We start from the raw sequence: 21,659 nt of genomic DNA, 5'->3' as shown, positions 1-21,659 counted from the left end.
AATGGTACCAGACCACAATCCTGATACAGTCATCTTAGCCTATGGAATAAAAGCTATTATAGTGGAGAAGACCAAACAGAATATTCTAAAGCTCACCCTCTAATGGTTAAGGCAGAAAATAAAATATTATACCCTGAAAGGAAATGATATTACTGTCACAATTTAAAATTCCATTATTTTATCACATCTCCATTAAATCAGTCTGACCACTACAAAAGTCAGGATCTTGGAAAGATCCTGGAGAAATGAAGTGGACAACTATAATCTCTAGAAGTATGAGGCATCTGCTATACAGGTTTATACAGCCTCAAGGATACGTTAGTATACATGTATAGTCCCAGGGCTGTGTTCACTACCATATCTGCAGTCAAAATGTTGTCTGAAGGGACCTGATACACCTGGACACTGCAGAATGTCGCATTAGTTATCTATATATCAATGATATCCTATAATTGGCTCAGATAAGCAAGTGGGAAATCTGTTGTAGGAACTCCAGAGGGTGAGAATTAAAACCTATGAAGACTCATGGGTCTGTCACTTCACTGAAGCTTTTAGGAGTCCAGAAGTGGTGGGGCATGCCAGGCCACACCCCCAGAGTAAAGGACATCCTCACCATGAAGAAAGGATAAAGGATGACATGACTCTCCAAGATTTGGAGGCAGCATATATGCCACCCTTGAGAGTAATGTTCTGACCTGCATATCGGATGACACAAGAGGCTGCCAGCTTTGAATGACAGAGTTGAAAAGGACCCTGCTGCTTGGACCATACAACCTGGCAGATCCTATGGCAATAGAAGTGTCAATGATGGCAGAAAAACGTCATGTAGAGTTTATGGCATGTGCTAATAAAAATCCAACATAGACCTGTGTTACAGCAAGGATATGCCTTCCAAAGCAGAGAACTGTATACTATTAAAAAATAGCCCCTGGCATGCAATTGGACCCACTAGAGATGGAGCATTTTATACTGAATGCTGAAGGCCCCCTAAAACTGCCCATCCTGCATGGGTTTCTATCAGACTCACCAAGTTATAAGTTCAGGTAGGCCCAGCAGTAATCCATCAAAAAATGGAATATGCAATTGAACACAAGCAAACCATAGTACACAATTATTTGGTTCAAACCACCATGTCATTCACAAATGTTCTACTGATAGAATGCTCTCCACTCACACCTATGGACATATTGAAGATTTCTTATGACCAACTGACAGAAGTAAAAATTTTGTCTCCAGATGAGTCATCCTATATGGAAGTATAAGCAAAAAAGGACTGCGACTGTGCTACAGCTGAACTCAGATACTTGAGAGAAAAATCATCCTGAGGGTCAGAACACTGAGTAGCACATGTAGATATACTTGGTGGGGAAAAAATATGCAATTTATAACATATACAGAATCATGGACAATAGTGACTTGGCTAGCTGGCAAGGGACCTAAAAGAACAAATATTGGAAGGTAAGGGTCAAGCAGGTCTGGGGAAGAGGCATGTGGACATACATGTAAGAGTGGACACTATGAAGACTTTCCTATTACATATTTACATCCACTATAGAATGCTGTCCAGAGACAATTTACAATAAAGTAGACAGAATGACTCCTTTCACTTGACATCAGTGCTTTCCCAATAAGTACAGGAGTGGAATAGCTACAGTGACAGAAAGTAAGTCTATGTATTAGCCCCAAACCATTGGCTCCCATTCACCAAAGCTGTTCTAACGACTGGTGCCACAAAATACACAAATTGCAAGCAACTAAAATAAATTCTGAACCTCTGAATATGGCACTACCTCTAGAGACCCACTGGTCATTTGGCAGTTTTATAGGAATAGACACGTACTCCAGGTAAAGATTTGCCTTTCCTGCCAGCAGGGTCTTGACTCTTGCTACCTAAGGCCCATAGAATGTTGGTCCAGTGACAAAATCATGGAACAAAGGATTCACTTTACAGCAAAATAGGATGGCCGTGAACACATGACCCATGGGACTTATCGGTACTATCCCATATGGAACACCCAGAGCTCCAGACTAGACAAAATGATAGAATAGCCTGTTAAAAGTACAGCTAAGATCACAGCTTAAAAATGATCAACCTGGGAGCACTTCTTATATAGTAAGGATATAATCTAAATTGAAAACCATATGATGGTTCTATATCACCAATAGCAAAAACACATGGAGGCTAGGAATGGAAAAGAGTGGCTTTACTTCTATCATTTCCTGTGACCAACTTTGGTAATCTGTCTCCAGTCTCTGAAACCCTGTGGTCTTGGTTTTAGAGGATCTTGTTACCAGAAGGCCAATCCTTTCATTAGGGGATACAGTGAGAATCTCACTGTATCTCAAGCAATGGCTGTCATCCTGTCACTTCAGTGCCCTGTGCTTCGTGTGTACTTTGGGACATGCCTTCAATGCTCTGCCAAGCAGTTTACAACTGTACCCTAGCACTAGCACCTGCTTATGCAGAGCCTCAAGCTTAGTTGGAAATTCAGACCTTTTCAGGTCCTCCTGAGAATGCATACAATTCTTTGCCTGTGCACAGCTCTGAACATGTGTGTTGCCTTCTAGATTCTCAGGAATATGTTGGAGCTTTCTTAAACTCTTCATGAGCATGTCATTTCCCAACTCCTTAAGTTTGGTCAGTTTCTTGATTACCCCAACTGTTATCACTGCTGCAGATGTTAAATGATATTTTTGATAAATGCTCTAGGAAAAAAAGCTGTTTGCAAAGATTAAGCTGAGTCAGGTTCAATAAAGACAAGTCCTGTGATTGAAGATTTCTAGGAAATTGCCAGATAGATGAAACAATTGTAGTCTAGAAACTGGGCTCTGTGGGAAGAAACCAATCCCAGTTTGCCCCTTCAGTGCTAGGGTATTTTTTATGGCAACCACGATTATGAAGCTCTTGGTTTACTAGACTATCCTCGATCTGGGGGAAAGGGAATGGAAGTAGGACATGCCAAAGCATCAGAGTCTGCTGTTCTTACAAGATTCAGCAGTTGTTTTTTTTTTTTTGGTAATGCTTCTCATTCTTGCTGTTTTTCTTCAATTTTTATTATATTTTAAGTTCTGGGGTACATGTGCAGATTGTGCAGGTTTGTTACGTAGGTATGCACGTACCATGGTGGTGGTTTCCGCCATCCATCGCCCAGTCATCTACATTATACCTAATGTAGATATATACTAAATTATACCTAATGTATAATTTCTCCTAATGTTATCCCTCCCCAATCCCCCCCACCCCCTGCTATTCCTCTTCTAGCCCCCACCACCCGGGCCCCAGTGTATGATGTTTCCCTCCCTGTGTCTGTGTGTTCTCATTGTTCAACATCCACTTATGAGTGAGAACATACGATCTGATCTTGCGTCAATTTGCCGACAATGGTTTCTAGTTTCATCCATGTCCCTGCAAAGGACATGAACTCACTTTTTATGGCTGCATAGTATTCCATGGTGCATATGTGCCACACTTTCTTTATTCAGTCTATCATTGATAGGCATTTGGATTGGTTCCAAGTCTTTGTTATTGTGAACAGTGCCACAGTGAACATACATGTGCATGTGTCTTTATAATAGAATGATTTATAATCATTTGGGTATATATCCAGTAATGGAATTGCTGGGTCAAAGGGTATTTCTATTTCTAGATCCCTGAGGAATCACCACACTATCTTCCATGATGGTAGAATTTACACTCCCATCAACAGTGTAAAAGCATTCCTATTTCTCCATATCCTCTCCAGCATCTGTTGTCTCCTGATTTTTTTTTTTTTTCCGAGACGGAGTTTCACTCTTGTTACCCAGGCTGGAGTGCAATGGCACGATCTCGGCTCACCGCAACCTCCGCCTCCTGGTTTCAGGCAATTCTCCTGACTCAGCCTCCCGAGTAGCTGGGATTACAGGCACGCGCCACCATGCCCAGCTAATTTTTTGTATTTTTAGTAGAGACAGGGTTTCACCATGTTGACCAGGATGGTCTCGATCTCTTGACCTCGTGATCCACCCGCCTCGGCCTCCCAAAGTGCTGGGATTACAGGCGTGAGCCACCACACCCGGCCCTCCTGATTTTTTAATGATCATCATTCTGACTGGTGTGAGATGGTATCTAAATGTGGTTTTGATTTGTATTTCTCTAGTGACCAGTGATTATGAGGTTTTTTTCATGTTTATTGGCTGCATAAATATTGTCTTTTGAGAAGTATCTGTTCATATACTTCACACACTTTTTGGTGGGGTTTTTTCTTATAAATTTAAGTTCTTTATAGAATTGAGATATTAGCCCGTTGTCAGATGGGTAGATTGCAAAAATTTTTTCCCATTTTGTTGGTTGTCAGTTCACTCTACTGATAGTTTCTTTTGCTGTGTAGAAGCTCTTAAGTTTAATTCAATCTCATTTATCTATTTTGGCTTTCATTGCCATTGCTTTTGGTGTTGTAGTCATGACGTCCTTGCCCATGCCTATGTCCTGAATGGTATTACCTAGGTTTTCTTCTAGAGTTTTTATGGTGTTGGGCTTCATGTCTAAATCTTTAATCCATCTAGAGTTAATTTTTGTATAAGGTGTAAGGAAGGGATCCAGTTTCAGCTTTCTGCATATGGCTATCCAGTTTTCCCAACACCATTTGTTAAATAGGGATTCCTTTCCCCGTTGCTTGTTTTTGTCAGGTTTGTCAAAGATCAGATGGTTGTAGTTGTGTGGCATTCTTTCTGAGGCCTCTGTTCTGTCCCATTGGTTTATATTGGTTTCACTGCTAGTGCCATGCTGTTCTGATTATACTAGCCATGTAATATAGTTTGAAGTCAGGTAGTGTGATGCCTCCAGCATTTTTTTCCCCCCCTTAGGATTGTCCTGGCTATGCGGGTTCTTTTTTGATTCCATATGAAGTTTAAGGTTGTTTTTTCCAATTCTTTGAAGAAAGTCAGTAGTAACTTGATGGGGATAGCATTGAACATAACCATGAGCATGGAATGTTTTTCCATCTGTTTGTGTCCTCTTATTTCCTTGAGCAGTAGTTTGTAGGTCTCCTTGAAGAGGTCCTTCACATCCTTTGTTAGTTGTATTCCTAGGTATTTTATTATCTGTAGCAATTGTGAATGGGAGTTCACTCATGATTTGATGTGCTGCTTGTCTATTGGTGTATAGGAATGTTTGCAACTTTTGCACCTGATTTTCTATCCTGAGACCTTGCTGAAGTTGCTTATCTTAAGATTTTAGGCCGAGATGATGGACTCCTCTAAATATACAAACATGTTATCTGCAAACAGGGATTTGATGTCCTCTCTTGCTATTCCAATACACTTTATTTCTGTCTCTTACCTGATGGCCCTAGTCAGAACTTCCAATACTGTGTTGAATAGGAGTGGTCAGAGAGGGCATCCTTGTCTTGTGCCAGTTTTCAAAAGAAATGCTTCCAGTTTTTGCCCATTCATTATGATATTGGCTGTGGGTTTGTCATAAATAGCTTTTACCATTTTGATATATGATCCATCAATACCTAGTTTATTGAGAGTTTTTAGCATAAAGTCCTGTTGAATTTTATTGAAGGCTTTCTCTGCACCTATTAAGATAAATCATGTGGTTTTTGTCTTCGGTTCTGTTTATGTGATGGATTATGTTTACAGATTTGTGGATGTTGAACCAGCCTTGCATCCCTGGGATGAAGCTGACTTGATTGTGATGGATAAGCTTTTTGATGTACTGTTGGATTCAGTTTGCCAGTATTTTATTGAAGATTTTTGCATTGACGTTCATCATGGATATTGGCCTGAAATTTTCGTTTTTAGTTGCATTTCTGCCAGGTTTTGGTATCAGGATGATGTTGGTCTCATAAAATGAGTTAGGGAGGATTCCCTTTTCTTATATTGTTTGGAATAGTTTCAGAAGGAATGATACCAGCTCCTCTTTGTACCTCTGGTAGAAATTGGCTATGAACCATCTGGTCCTGGATTTTTTTTTTGGTTGGTAGGCTATTAATTGCTGCCTCAACTTCAGACCTTGTTATTGGTCTATTCAGGAATGCAACTTCTTCCTGTTTTAGTCTTGGGAGAATGTAAGTGTCCAGGAGTTTATCCATTTCTTCTAGGTTTACTGGTTTATTTTCATAGAGGTGTTTGTAGCAATCTCTAATGGTAGTTTATATTTCTGTGGGATCAGTGGTGATATCTACTTTATCATTTTTTATTGCATCTATATGATTCTTCTCTTTCCTTTATATTAGTCTGGCTAGCAGTCTATTTTGTTAATCCTTTTCAAAAAAAAATCAGCTCCTGGATTTATTGATTTTTTTTTTTTTTTGAAGAGTTTTTTGTGTCTCTATATCCTCAGTTATGCTCTGATATCAGTTATTTCTTGTCTTCTGCTAGCTTTTGAATTGTTTGATCTTGCTCCTCTAGTTCTTTTAATTGTGACTATAGGGTTCAATTTTAGATGTTTCCTCACTTCTCATGTGGGCATTTAGTGCTATAAATTTCCCTCTAGACGCTGCTTTAAATGTGTCCCAGAGATCCTGGTACATTGTTTCTTCATTCTCATTGGTTCCGAAGAACATTTTAAATTTTGCCTTCATTTCATTATTTAGCCAGTAGTCATTCAGGAGCAGGTTGTTCAGTTTCCATGTAGTTGTGCAGTTTTGAGTGAATTTCTTAATCCTGAGTTCTAATTTGATTGCACTGTGGTCCGAGAGACTGTTTGTTATGATTTCTGTTCTTTTGCATTTGCTGAGGAGTGATTTACTTCCAATTATGTGGTCAATTTTAGAGTAAGTGTGATGTGGTGCTGAGAAGAATGTATATTCTGTGGATTTGGGGTGGAGAGTTCTGTAGATGTCTACTAGGTCTGCTTGGTCCAGTTCTGAGTTCAAGTCCTGGATACCCTTGTAAATTTTCTGTCTCGTTAATCTAATATTGATAGTGGATGGTTAAAGTCTCACTATTATTCTGTGGGAGTTTAAGTCTCCTTGTAGGTTAAGAACTTACTTTATATATCTGGGTGCTCCTGTATTGGGTGGATAGTTAGCTCTTCTTATTGCATTGATCCCTTTACCATTATGTAATGCCCTTCTTTGTCTCTTTTGATCTTTGTTGGTTTAAAGTCTATTTTATCAGAGACTAGGATCACAAAATCTCCTTTTTGTTTTTGCTCGCTATTTGCTTGGTAAATATTTTAATCATTTAAGGTTAATATTACGTGGAATTTGATCCTGCCATTTTGATGCTAGCTGGTTGTTTTGCCTGTTAGTTGATGAAGTTTCTTTATTGTGTCATTGGTCTTTATCATTTGGTACATTTTTGCAGCAGCTGGTACTGGTTGTTCCTTTCTGTGTTTAGTGCTTCCTTCAGGAGCTCTTGTAGGGCAGGCCTGGTGGTGACAAAATCTCTCAGCAATTGCTTGTCTGCAAAGGATTTTATTTCTCCTTCACTGATGAAGCTTAGTTTGGCTAGATATGAAATTCTGGAATGAAAGTTACTTTCTTTAACGATGTTGAATATTGGTCCCTACTCTTGCTTGTAGGGTTTCTGCCAAGAGATCAGCTGTGAGTCTGATGGGCAACCCGACCTTTCTCTCTGGCTGCCCTTAGCGTTGTTTTTTTTTTCACTTCAACCCTGGTGAATCTGACGATTATGTGCCTTGTGGTTACTCTTCTCAAGGAGTAACTTTGTGGTGGTCTCTGTATTTCCTGTATTTGAATGTTGGCCTACCTTGCTAGGTTGGGGAAGTTCTCCTGGATAGTATCCTAAAAAGTGTTTTCCAACTTGGTTTCATTCTTCCTGTCACTTTCAGGTACACCGATCAACGTAGATCTGGTCTTTTCACATAATCCCATATTTCTTGGAGGCTTTGCTCATTTCTTTTTACTCTTTTTTCTCTAATCTTGTCTTCTCACTTTAGTTCATTGAGTTGATCTTCAATCTCTGATATCCTTTCTTCCACTTGATCGAATCAGCTATTGAAACTTGTGTATGCTTCACAAAGTTCTAGTGCTGTGTTTTTCAGCTCCATCAAGTCATTTATGTTCTTCTCCATGCTGGTTTTTCTCATTAGCATTTCATCTAATCTTTTTTCAAGGTTCTTAGTTTCCTTGCATTGGGTTCGAACGTGCTCCTTTAGCTTGGAGAAGTTTGTTGTTACCCATCTTCTGAAGCCTGCTTCTGTCAATTTGTCAGTCATTCTCCACCCAGTTTTGTTCCCTTGCTAGTGAGGGGTTGTGATCCCTTGGAAGAAAAGAATTCTGGATTTTGGCGATTTCAGTCTTTTTGCACTGGTTCCTTCCCATGTTTGTGGATTTATCTACCTTTGGTCTTTGAAGTTGGTGACTTTCGAATGGGGTTTGAGTGGACATCCTTTTCTGTTGATGTTGAAGCTATTTCTTTGTTTTTCCTTCTAACAGGCCCCTCTGCTGCAGGTCTGCTTGAGTTTGCTAGAGGTCCACCCCAGACCCTCTTGCCTGGGAATCACCCACAGGGGCTGCAGAGCAGCCAAGATTGCTGCCCGCTCCTTCTGGTAGCTTCGTCCCAAAAGGGTACCTGCCAAATGTCAGTCAGAGCTCTCCTGTATGTTGTGTCTCTCAGATAGGATATACAGGGAGTCAGGGAGCCATTTGAGGAGGCAGCCTGTCCTTTAACAGAGCTCAAGCACTGTGTTGGTGGGTCCGTTGCTCCCTTCAGGGCTGCCGGATGGGGACGTTTGAGTCTGCTGAAGCGGAATCTGTAACAGCCCCTTTTTCCAGGTGCTCTGTCCTAGGAAGGTGGGGGCTCTGTAAGTCCCTGGTGGCTTTTTTTTTTTCTTTTCCTCAGATGCCCTGCCCAGCAAGGAGGGAAGCTACTTGACAATCTGCCTGCAGAGGCCTTGCTGAGCTGCCGAGCTGGGCTCCACTCAGCTGCTGTGTAAACTTCCCAGTGTCTTAGTTTACACAGGCAATGTTGAAACCGCCTATGGGAAAGTCAGCAATGGCAGGTGCCCCTCCCCACACGACGCTCTAAAGTCCCAGGTAGAGCTCAGACTGCTGTGCTGGCTGTGAGAATTTCCAGCCAGTGATCTTAGCTTGCTGATCTTCATGGGAGTGGGACCCGCTGAGCCAGCTTGCTTGGACCCCTGGTTTCAGCCCCCTTTTTCAGAGGAAATGAGCTGTTCTGTCTCCCTAACATTCCAGGTGCCACTTGACTAAAACAGCCACCCAGTTTTGTGCTGGAAACCTGGAGCACTGGCGTTATAGGCGCCAGAGAGAATCTCCTGATCTGTGGGTTGTATAGACCATAAGAAAAGTGCAGTATCTCAGTCAGAGTGCAAGAGTGTCTGGAAAAGTCCCTAATGGCTTCCCTTGGCTGGGAGAGAGAGTTCTCTGGTCCCTTGTACCTCTCAGATGAGGCTATGCCCCGCCCTGCTTCAGCTTGCCCACCTTGGGCTGTTCCCACTGTCTTACCAGTCCAATGAGATGAAACTGGTGCCTCAGTTGGAAATGTGGAGCTCACTTGTCTTCTGGCATGCTCTCGCTGGGAACTGCAGACTGGAGCTGTGCTTTTTTGGCCATCTTGGTGAAAGTCCGCTCTTGCTGGTTTTCTTAAATACTCCTCAAATTGTTGCAGACTTTGATTGATTTCCAGAGTTCTTAGAGTTGATCTTGACAAGTTTCGGCTAGTGTTATCATTACTTTTGATGAGGACTGGATTTTTCAGAGGTCCTTACTCTGCCATTCTGGAAGTGTGATGACAACAAAGGAAACTTTTAAAGACTTAAACAAATGGAGAGAGATACCATGTTTATTCATTGAAAGACTCAACATTAAGTTCTCAGTTCTCCGCAAAGTGACCTATGAATTCCATGCAATCTCATACTCCTTCAGGCTCTTTAAACAAATATGCTTATTTTAAAAGGCACATGGAAATTCAAAGGACCTAAAATATCCAGAATAATCTTAAAAACTGGATTCAACTAAGTTAGTCTTACTATAAATCTGCTGTAATCGGGATAGTGTGGCATTGGCATAACAATAAACAGATAAAGAAAATAAATGGAGACTTAAGACATAGGTCTGCACTTAATGGTAACTTTATATCTTTGTAAAAAAAAATCATCTTTTTAGTAAGTGGTGCTGGAATCATCAGACATCCACTTAGAAAAAAATAAACCTCAACCCCCACCCCATATCACATTGTACAGAAAACTTAGTTTCAGATGAATTACACAATGAAACTTAAAAGGTACAATGCATCTAGAAAATGTAAGATCTTTACACTTGGAGACAGTAAGAATTTTTTTTTTTTTTTAGAGAGGATAACGGAATTAAATACTATAAAAATATAACACATCAAATCAAACATTCTCACCAAAAATCATTAATAGTCATGTTATAAACTGGGAGAAAATATTTATAAAATGTGTATCTGACGAACTCATTCAGAACATCTAAAGAATTCCTAAATTTAATAAAAAGATAACTCAAATTCAGCAAAATATTTGAATAGAGACTTCTCAAAGACAGCCATACCCAGCGAAGAAGTGATCTCAACATAGCAGAAGAGAAGGTTTCTGACTTACTGTCCCACCAACAGGTGCACCAAATAAACATCCATTCACAGGTCCAGGCCCTCAGAAAGAAAGTCAGAAATAAGTTGAAGCTGGCCAGGTGCAGTAGCTCATGCTTGTAATCCCAGCTCTTTGGGAGGCTGAGGCAGGCGGATCACTTGAGGTCATGAGTTTGAGACCAGCCTGGACAACATGGTGAAACCCCATCTCTACTAAAAATACAAAAATAAGCCAGGCGTGGTGGCATGTGACAGTAATCCTAGCTACCTGTGAGGCCAAGGCAGGAGAATCACTTAAAGCTGGGAGGCGGAGGTTGTAGTGAGCCAAGACTGCACCATTGCACTCCATCCTGGGTGACAGAGTGAAACTGTGTCTTGGGGAGGAAAAAAAAAGAAAGAAAAATAGTTGAAGCTTCTATGTACCAGTCGACTGAGAAATTATTCACATTAATGAATAGAAAAAGATGAAGCACACTCAGGCATGGATTCTGTCCCAGGGAGTGTGCCATACAATTACAAGAATTCCCAACACCCAGCTTCTCCCTTAGGAGAGTCTGGAACACATTTCTAATGCTCTATGGTTCCCCATAGTTTGCCTCTTAAGTCACCAACTCAAAGAGTAAAGGGGACTGGGCATCCATGAGTCTCTCTAGATCATAGAAAGTGGTAGTTTTATGCAAGTGTGCAAGCACTTCCAGTGGCTTCATCCCTCAGGATATGGGCAGAGAAGAGGCTGAAATGGTCTGTTTCTCTCTGGAAGAAACTTTCCAGTATGCTCTACCAACTGCTACTGTTGGCAGCTGAGTCTGCATCAGGGAGTTAATACAGTCAATAAATAGTAGGCTTCTGGCAGCCTGAGCAGGACCTCAGTACTTCTTGAGCTATCTCCCCAAGTTCACCCAAGTGATAACTCTAGGTTTACCAACTCCTCCTGAAAGGAGCTTGTCCACACATTAAGCACCCCCAACTTTTACAGCTTACACCCAAAGGACTATATCTTAAACCTCTAAGCTCTGTAAGGAGAGAAGACTGGGCATGTACAAGTCTCCCTAAATCACAGAATGAAGTGGTGGTTTTAAATGGGTGCACAAACACTCCCAGGAGTAGTACAGAGAAGGGGCTAAAAAAACGGTTTCATGCTTCTCCCCAGAAAGGATTGATAGCACATTCTTCCAGTGGTGACTTGACTACCTGGCTTCTCATTAACCTGCATTAGGGTACTAAATGTGCAGACAAAAAATAGACCTCTGGCAGCCTGAACTGGAGCTCAGTATTTGCTGAGCCCCCTCTAGTTTGTCCCAATGATAAATCTAGGTCAATTCTTCTTCCTGGAAAGAACATATATGTATACACTGAATGCCACAACTTTTGTAACTTTCACTAAAGGGGACCGCTTTAACAACCTAGCTCTGGAAGCCGATGGGGATCTGTATTTCCAGATCTTTCTAAACTGCAGAAAACAAAGGTAGACACAAAGTGAGGCTACTTCCAGTGGCTATCTCCTCAAGATCAGAGGGAGAAGTCTGAACGTGAGTACAGGTATTGGCCACCGATTCTCTCCTCAACTTAGTGCAGAGATGGTAGGAGGTAAACCTCTGGTCTGTTTCACCATGAGGATAGAAGGAACTGGAACACTTCATATCCCAGTCTTTTCAGCTACATCTAGAGGGTCTGGCTTCTAATTTACCCGTCTCTTCGAACTGACAGGACATGGCATATCCTGATCTGGAGGCCACAGAAAAAGTTTGGACAAATACTAAAATTTGAGAGACCACTTAAAATCTCTGGCCAGGTTAATTAGCGAAATTCTTTTCAATAAGGCCAATCTGACAATATTGGGATAAGCAGTTATCTAAAAGAGAACATATGGTAAATGCTTCATGACATTGGTTGGGGCAGTGACTTCATGGATGTGACCCCAAAAGCACAGGCAGCAAAAGCAAAAATGGAACATGGGATTGCAAAAAACTAAAGCTTCTACACAGAAAAAAGTGAAGGAACAACTCATTGATCAGAAGAAACTACTTACAGATAATAAGATAAGGGGCTAATATCCAAAACATTAATCTGAAACTATTCTATAACAAGAAAAATAACCCTATTTAAAAATGGGCAAATAATCTGAATAGACACTTCTCAAAAGGACCTACAAATGGTCATATGTGAAAAGATGCTCAACATCCTTAACCCAGGAAATGCAAATTAATACCTGGAGGTCACCTCATGCCTGTTAGAATGGCTATCATCAAAAAGATGAAAAGTAAGTGGCCAGAGTATGGAGAAAAAGGAACCCTCCTATCCTGGGAATGTAAACTAAGATAGCCATTTTTGGAAAACAGTATGGAATTTCCTTAAAATAGAATTGCCATACGATCTAGCAGTCTTGAATTGGAATATATCAAAGGAATTGATCAGTATGTCAAAGACCTGCACTCCCACATCCACTGCAACATGATTCACAATAGCCAATGTATGGAAACAACCACCATACCTACCAATGGGCAAATGGCCAAAAACATCGTGTATGTGCCCTAGAATACCACTCAGTCTTTAAAAAGAGCATTGTCATTTTACAACAGCATGGATAAATCTAGAATGCATTGTGCTAAGTGAAAAAAGCCAGGCACAGAAAGACAAATACCACATGATCTCACTCATGTGAAATCCGAAGATCAAATTCATAGAAATACATTGTATAGAATAGTGGTTAAGAGGAGCTAAGCAGGAGTGGTAGATGGAGAAATGAAAGATGGTGGTCAAAGGGTACAAAATTTCAGTTTGGAGGAAGAAGTTCCGGAGATATATTGCACAGCATAATGATGACGGTTACTAATGTATCATATTTCAAAACTCTGAAAGAATAGATTTTAAATGTTCTCATCAAAAAGAAATGTGTGTGGTGATATAATTAGCCTGATTTGCTCATTCCAGTGTATGCATGTATCAAAACATTACACTTTGACCTGTAAATACATACAATTATTTGTCAACCAAAAACATTTTTAAAAAGCTAATGAGCATATAAACGCTCAACTATTAGCCATGATAGAAATACAAATAACTAAATTCTAGGTTATGTAGGAATATACATCTTTCAAAATTTGTGGCAAGTTTTATTTCATGATATATCTCAACTAAAACTATACAAATGTGAAATTCTTTGATAAGTTATGTGGTGCAGAGATAAAATATCTGATTCTAAAAGTAGGAAATGCATTTCTAAAATGTTGAATTAATAAGTGAACAAATATTAATCATAGAATTTAAGTTATAGACACACTATTTGCTGTATCATTCACCTTTTCTGTATATTTATCAATTTCATAATAAAAAGTTGGAAAAATAACTAATACAAATACAGATTAGATTTACTTGTGCAGGTTTGGATTATAATCCTGAAAGACAAAACCCCAAATGCCAGAATGCCAAGTGTTAGAATCTTGAAGGATCAAAATCCCAGCAAAGTTATCTAAAATTCAAATACATTATTTTTAAATGTCACTATTCTTACAACTTGCTATGCTATGTATTTCATCTTTGCATTGTTTCCAGGACTGAAGGTATAAATTATATACTTTTCTAGAGTTCTAATTTAGGTATTTTTGCAAGTTTGACTCCATGAAAGTTATCACAACGTTAGGTGTGTAATTGGTATGTGTAAACGTTGAAACTTTCTCAATAAATGAAGAGAAGTCCTCTTCATATGTCTACATTTGTGAAAGATAAAATTTCTCGACCTCAGCTCTAAGAGTGACTGCATATGAAGTTGTGACCCATTGTGGGTTTTCATTGATCTCATTAGAAAACTTGAATTATCTGCCAAGGTATGTTAGATGACCAAAATTATAAACTCGAGTGCACACAATTGTAAGTGATATGCACTTATATATTTCACTTTATGACCTATTTCTTTATGAACATGGTTTCTCTGCTCATGACTTTTATCCTCAGGCAACTGTCACTAGCACAACTGTTTATGCTTGCAAAAAGTGTATGTTGCCTATTTTGTGTAAAGTGATCTATGAAGCATTGTGGTTTTCTTTTTCAAATCCTCCTTTATAAATGTAAATATTTTTAAATTTGTCATTTTTTCCAGAATTTGATATTTTGATCTCTCAGGATTATGATTTTCAAAATTTTAGACTTTAGGGACTTTGAGCTTTCAAGATTTCAACATTCAGGATTACAATGTTTGGGACTGGTGCTTTTTTACAGGGTGGAGGGGGCAGATTATGACTGGTTCATTTGTATAACTGTTCGTATGACCACAACTGGTATTTGGCTTGTCTTTTACCCATTTCCTGTTTCTCTTGAAACTCAAAGTTGTACTGCCCAGCCACACCCTCTTCATAGATTTGGCTTGATCTATGTGCCACTTCAGATCGGATCAGCCCCCACCTACCCTATGACCCCTGATTTTTGCCCCAGGCTGCTGCAGCCACAGTGACAACTTCACCTATCTATGAGTGAGTGCCTGCTTTCTATCACAGTTGACTGTCTCTCCTTCCCCCAGGCAAAGTTTGACATTCTGTAAGACTTCCATCTCCCTTCTGGTCTGGGGGTGCTGAGAAGCTCCACTGCCTATATCTGACTAGATTGCAACCACGGAGAATTTAGCTTCCCCAGTGTCCTAACAGCAGGGCCAGATTATCCAAATCTGGAAGTGTGGAAGAGCTCACACCCACACGAGTCCCACTTTGAAGAGTTGTAGGAAAGAAGTAGAAGCATTTCATCCTTCATCAGATTTAGGGGGTCCATGTGCCTTTCTCAAGGCCTCACCTGTGAGTAAGCAATCAGCTGCTTCTCAAAGCCATGGCCAGCTCGGTAATGCCCCACATCTTATGTGCTTTTCCTCCTTTCTTCCCCACTTCTACCTTTCATTCTTGCTTCCTTGGGATTGCACCTCCAAGGTGTGAGCTTATGTTCCCCAGAAAATGGAGCCTGTGGCAGATCAAACAAGATTTTGCTTGTTCTGCAACTATGTTTTTGTTTACTTCTCTAGTGCTGTCTAAACTATACAGAGTAGTTCTACACAACTGTGAACTAGAGAATCGAAATAACCAACAAAAATGAAATTGTTAAGTTATGGCAAAAGTATGATACAGTCATCCAACAAAAATATTTAACATTCAGAACATGAAATATTTTGACAGTATTTTTATTAAATATATTTACATATTGAAAAAAGAAATTAGCTTTAAAATCAACAATGAAGAGACATAAATAAGAATACTCATAGCAGCATATATGTGATAGTCAATAGCTGGAAACAATCCAAAAGTTTAAAAGTAGACTCTTAAATTTTGGGTCATAAAATTAGGTTTGCTAGATCAAATAGAGGATGTCCATCTTAATTTTAGGTAAACATCTTTTAATATAAATATATTGCAAATAATGCATAGGACACTTACACCAAGTCACCTAAAATTTAAATTAAACCAAGAATCCTGAATTTTTATTTGCTATATCCATTAACCCAATGTAATAGAATACCATAAAACAATCAAAATGAACTATAGCTACATGGAGCAATGTGAATAAATCAAGCAATATTGAGCAAAGATGTGATTCTCCTTACACAAAACTTGAACTCAGGCAAAACTAACCAATAGCTTAGAAATCTCCAGGATCATGGTTACAAGGTGAAGAGAGCGTAGTGATCTATAGGGAGTATGAGAGGACCTTCTCGGTAATGTCTTTTAAGCTATGTGGGAGATGTAGTTACACAAAGACTTTCACTTTAATTCACTGAGCTGGATTTTTTTAACTTAATGGATTTTGTGCTTTTCTACATACGTAATAACTTGATATAGTGTCTTAAGGTTAATAGTAATTACTTGGATTGAGTTTTCTTTGCATTTTTCTATTTAAATTTTGAGTATCAGACTTGGATTACTACTTATAATCAAAATATTGAAGCAATATTGTTTGTAATGATGCAACTTTATCTTTGGATGAACAAAAAAAATTCCACCTGGTGAATCTAATGATTATGTGCCTTGGGGTTGCTCTTCTTGAGAAATATCTTTGTAGTGTTCTCTGTATTTCCTGGATTTCAATGTTGGCCTGCCTTGCTAGGTTGGGAAAGTTCTCCTGGATAATATCCTGAAGAGTGTTTTTCAGCTTCAATTCATTCTCCCCGTCATATTCAGGTACACTGATCAAATGTACATTAAGTCTTTTCACATAATCCCATATTTCTTGGAGATTTTGTTCATTTCTTTTCATTCTTTTTTGTCTTATCTTGCCTTCTTGTTTCATTGAGTTGATCTTCAATCCCTGATATTCTTTCTTCTACTTGATTGATTTGGCTATTAAAACTTGTGTATGCTTCACAAAGTTCTCATGCTATGTTTAGCTCCAACAAGTCATTTATGTTCTTCTCTAAGCTGGTTATTCTAATTAGCATTTCATCTAACATTTTTTAGTTTCTTTGCATTGGGTTAGCACATGTTCCTTTAGCTAAGAGAAGTTTGTTATTACCCACCTTCTGAAGCCTGCCTTCTGTCAGTTCATCAAATTCATTCTTTATACAGTTTTGTTCCCTTGCTGGTGATGAGTTGTGATCCCTTGGAGGAGGAGATGGGTTCTGGTTTTTGGTGTTTTCAGCCTTTTTGCACTGGTTCCTTCCCATCTGCATGGATTTATCTACCTTTGGTCTTTGAAGTTGGTGACTTTTGGATGGGGTCTCTGAGTGGACGTCCTTTCTGTTGATGTTGAAGCTATTTCTTACTGTTTTCTAGTTTTCCTTCTAACAGGCCCCTTTGCTGCAGGACTGCTGGAGGTCCACTCCAGACCCTGCTTGCCTGGGAATCACATGCAGGGGCTGCAGAATAGCAAGGATTGCTGCCTGTTCCTTCCTCTGGTAGCTTTGTCCCAGAAGAGTTCTTGCCAGATGTCAGCCACAGCTCTCCTTTATGAGGTGCCTCTTTGGATATATGGGGGTCAGGGAGCCACTTGAAGGCAGTCTGTCCCTTATCAGAGCTCAAGTGCTGTGCTGGGAGCTGTATCTCCCTTCAGAGCTGCTGGGCAGGGACGTTTAAGTCTGCTGCATTTGAACTCACAACTGCCCCTTTTCCCAGGTGCTCGGTCCTGGGAAGGTGGGGCTTTATTTATAAGTCCCTGAGGAGCTGCTGCCTTTTTTCAGAGATGCCCTGCCCAGCAAGGAGGCAGTCTAGCCACAGTCTGCCTGCAGAGGCCTTGCTGAGCTGCTGCAGGCTCCGCCCAGCTGCTGTGTAAACTTCCTTGTGATTTTCTTTACACAGGCACAGTTAGAACTGCCTCGGTAATGGTAGACACCCCTCCCCCACTGAGTTCAACTGTCCCAGGTCAAGCTCAAACTGCTGTGCTGGCTGCACAACTCTCAAGCCAGTAGGTTTCACTATGCTGGTCTTTGTGGGGGTAGGACACACTGAGCCAGATCACTTGGCTCCCTGTCTTCAGCCCCCTTTGTTTCAGGGGATTGGGCAGTTCTGTCTTGTAGGCATTCCAGGCTAGGGCTAAAATGGCTACCCAGTTTTGTGCTGAAAACACGCAGCGCCGGTTTAAATGGCCACTCAGTTTTGTGCTGGAAACCTGCAGTGCTGGTATTGTTGGGACTGGCAGAAATCTCCTGGTCAGTAGACTGTAAAGACTATGGGGAAAAGCGGAGTATCTGAGCTAGAGTGCCGGAGTGTCTGGAAAAGTCCCTGATGGCCTCCTTTGGGTGGAGGGGGGTCCTATGGCCCCTTGCCCTTCTTGGGTGAGGCAGTGCCCCACCCTGTCTCTGTTTACCCTCCTTGGGCTACACCCACTGTCCAACCAGTCCCATTCAGATGAAATTGGTACTCTGGTTGGAAACGCGGAGATCACTCCCCTTGTGCGTCACTCTCGCTGGGAACTGTGCTCCAGAGTTAGTCCTGTTCACCAGGGTTGAAGTGAAGAAAAAAATGCTAAGGACAGCCAGAGAGAAAGGTCGGACTACCCACAAAGGGAAGCCCATCAGACTCACAGTGGATCTCTTGGCAGAAACTACAAGCCAGAAGAGCATGGGGACCAATATTCAACATCCTTAAAGAAAAGAACTTTCAATCCATAATTTCATATCCAGCCAAACTAAGCTTCATCAGTGAAGGAGAAATAAAATCCTTTGCAGACAAGCAATTGCTGAGAGATTTTGTCACCACCAGGCCTGCCCTACAAGAGCTCCTGAAGGACGCACTAAACACAGAAAGGAACAACCAATACCAGCCACTGCAAAAACGTACCAAATGATAAAGACCAATGACAAAGAAACCACATCAACTAACAGGCAAAACAACCAGCTAGCATCAAAATGGCAGGATCAAATTCACACATAGTATTAACCTTAAATGATTAAAATATTTACCAAGCAAATAGAGAGCAAAAAAAAAAAAACCATATTTTGCAATCCTAGTCTCTGATAAAATGGACTTTAAAACCAACAAAGATCAAAAGAGACAAAGAAGGGTGTTACATAATGGTAAAGGGATCAATGCAACAAGAAGAGCTAACTATCCTAAATATATATGCACCCAATACAGGAGCACCCAGATACATAAAGCAAGTTCTTAACCTACAAAGAGACTTAGACTCCCACACAATAATAATAGGAGACTTTAACCATCCACTATGAATATTAGATCAACGAGACAGAAAATTAAGAAGGATATCCAGGACTTGAACTCAGAGCTGGACCAAGCAGACCTAGTAGACATCTACAGAACTCTCCACCCCAAATCCAAAGAATATACATTCTTCTCAGGACCACATCACACTTACTCTAAAATGGACCACATAATTGGAAGTAAATCACTCCTCAGCAAATTCAAAAGAAGAGAAATCATGGCAGTCTCTCAGACCACAGTGCAATTAAATTAGAACTCAGAACTAAGAAACTCATTCAAAACCACACAACTACATGGAAACTGAACAACCTGCTCCTGAATGACTACTGGATAAATAATGAAATGAAGTCAGAAATAAAAGTGTTCTTCAGAAACAATGAGAATGAAGACACAATGTACCAGAATCTCTGGGACACATTTAAAGCAGTGTTTAGAGGGAAATTTATAGCACTAACTGCCCACATGAGAAGTGAGAAAAGATCTAAAATCGAACTCTGTCCTCAAAATTAAAAGAACTAGAGGAGTAAAAGCTATTGGAAGACAAGAAATAACTAATACCAGAGTGTAACAGAAGGAGATAGAGACACAAAAAACCCTTCAAAAAAATCAATAAATCCAGGAGCTGGTTTTTTGAAAACATCAACGAAATAGACCGCTAGCCAGATTAATAAAAAAGAAAAGAGAAGAATCAAATAGAGGCAATAAAAGGTGATAAAAGGGATATCACCACTGATTCCACAGCAATACAAACTACCATCAGAGATTACTACAAACAACTCTATGCACATAAACTTGAAAACCTGAAAGAAATGGATAAATTCCTGGACTCTTGCACCCTCCCAAGCCTAAACCAGGAAGAGGTCAAAACCCTGAACAGACTAATAACAAGGTCTGAAGTTGAGGCAGCAATTAATAGCCTACCAACCAAAAAAAGTCCAGGTCCAGACAGGTTCACAGCTGAATTCTACCAGATGTACAAAGAGGAGCTGGTACCATTCCTTCTGAAACTATTCCAAACAATACAAAAACAGGGAATCCTCCCTAACTCATCTTATGAGACCAACATCATCTTGACACCAAAACTTGGCAGAGATGCAACTAAAAAAGAAAATTTCAGGCCAATATCCTTGATCAACATTGATGCAAAAATCTTCAATAAAATACCGGCAAACCAAATCCAACAGCACATCAAAAGCTTATTCATTATGACAAGTCGGCTTATTCCCGGGATGCAAGGCTGGTTCAACATATGCAAATCTATAAACGTAATCCATCACATAAATAGAACCAAAGACAAATATCATATGATTATCTCAATAGATGCAGAGAAGACCTTTCACAAAATTCAACAGTCTCTTATGCTAAAAACTCTCAATAAACTAGGCATCGATGGAATGCATCTCAAAATAATAAAAGCTATTTATGACAAACCCATAGCCAATATCATACTGAATGGGCAAAAACTGGAAGCATTCCCTTTGAAAACTGGCACTAGACAAGGATGCCCTCTCTCACCACTCCTATTCAATATAGTATTGGAAGTTCTGGCCAGAGCAATTGGGCAAGAAATAGAAACAAAGCATATTCAATTAGGAAAACAAAGTCAAATTGCCTCTATTTGCAGATGACATGATTGTATATTCAGAAGACCCCATCATCTCAGCCCAAATTCTCGTTAAATTGATAAGCAACTTCAGCAAAGTCTCAGGTTACAAACTCAATGTTCAAAAGTCACAAGCATTCCTATATACCAATAACAGACAGAGAGCCAAATCATGAGCGAACTCTCATTCACAATTGCTACAAAGAGAATAAAATACCTAGGAATACAACTAACAAGGGATGTGAAGGAGCTCTTGAAGGAGAACTACAAACCACTGCTCAAGGAAATAAGAGAGGACACAAACAGATGGAAAAACATTCCATGCTTATGGTTAGGAAGAATTAATATTGTGAAAATGGGCAGACTGCCCAAAGTAATTTATAGATTCAACGCTATCCCCATCAAGCTACTATTGACCTTCTTTACAGAACTGGAAAAAAACACCTTAAACTTCATATAGAACCAAAAGAGAGCCCGCATAGCCAAGACAATCCTAAGGAAAAGAACAAAGCTGGAGGTATCAGGCTACCCGACTTCAAACTATTCTACAAGGCTACTATAATTGAAACAGCATGGTACTGGCACCAGAACAGACATAGACCAATGGAACAGAACAGAGGCCTCGTAAGTAATGCTACACATCTACAACCATCTGATCTTAGACAAACCTGACAAAAACAAGCAATAGGGAATAGATTCCCTGTTTAATAAATGGTGTTGGGAAAACTGGCTAGCCATATGCAGAAAGCTGAAGCTGGACCCCCTCCTTACACCTTATACAAAAATTAACTCCAGATGGATTAAAGATTTAAACATAAGACCTAACACCATAAAAACCCTAGAAGAAAATGTAGGCAAAACCATTCAGGACATAAGCATGGGCAAGGACTTCATGACTAAAACACCAA

This window comes from Aotus nancymaae, unplaced genomic scaffold, assembly GCF_030222135.1.
Source record: "Aotus nancymaae isolate 86718 unplaced genomic scaffold, 86718_ANA_hifiasm-v0.15.2.pri h1tg000007l, whole genome shotgun sequence".
Lineage (NCBI taxonomy): Eukaryota > Metazoa > Chordata > Mammalia > Primates > Aotidae > Aotus > Aotus nancymaae.
The sequence above is the reverse complement of the archived record's forward strand: the minus strand, read 5'-3'. Positions refer to the sequence as shown.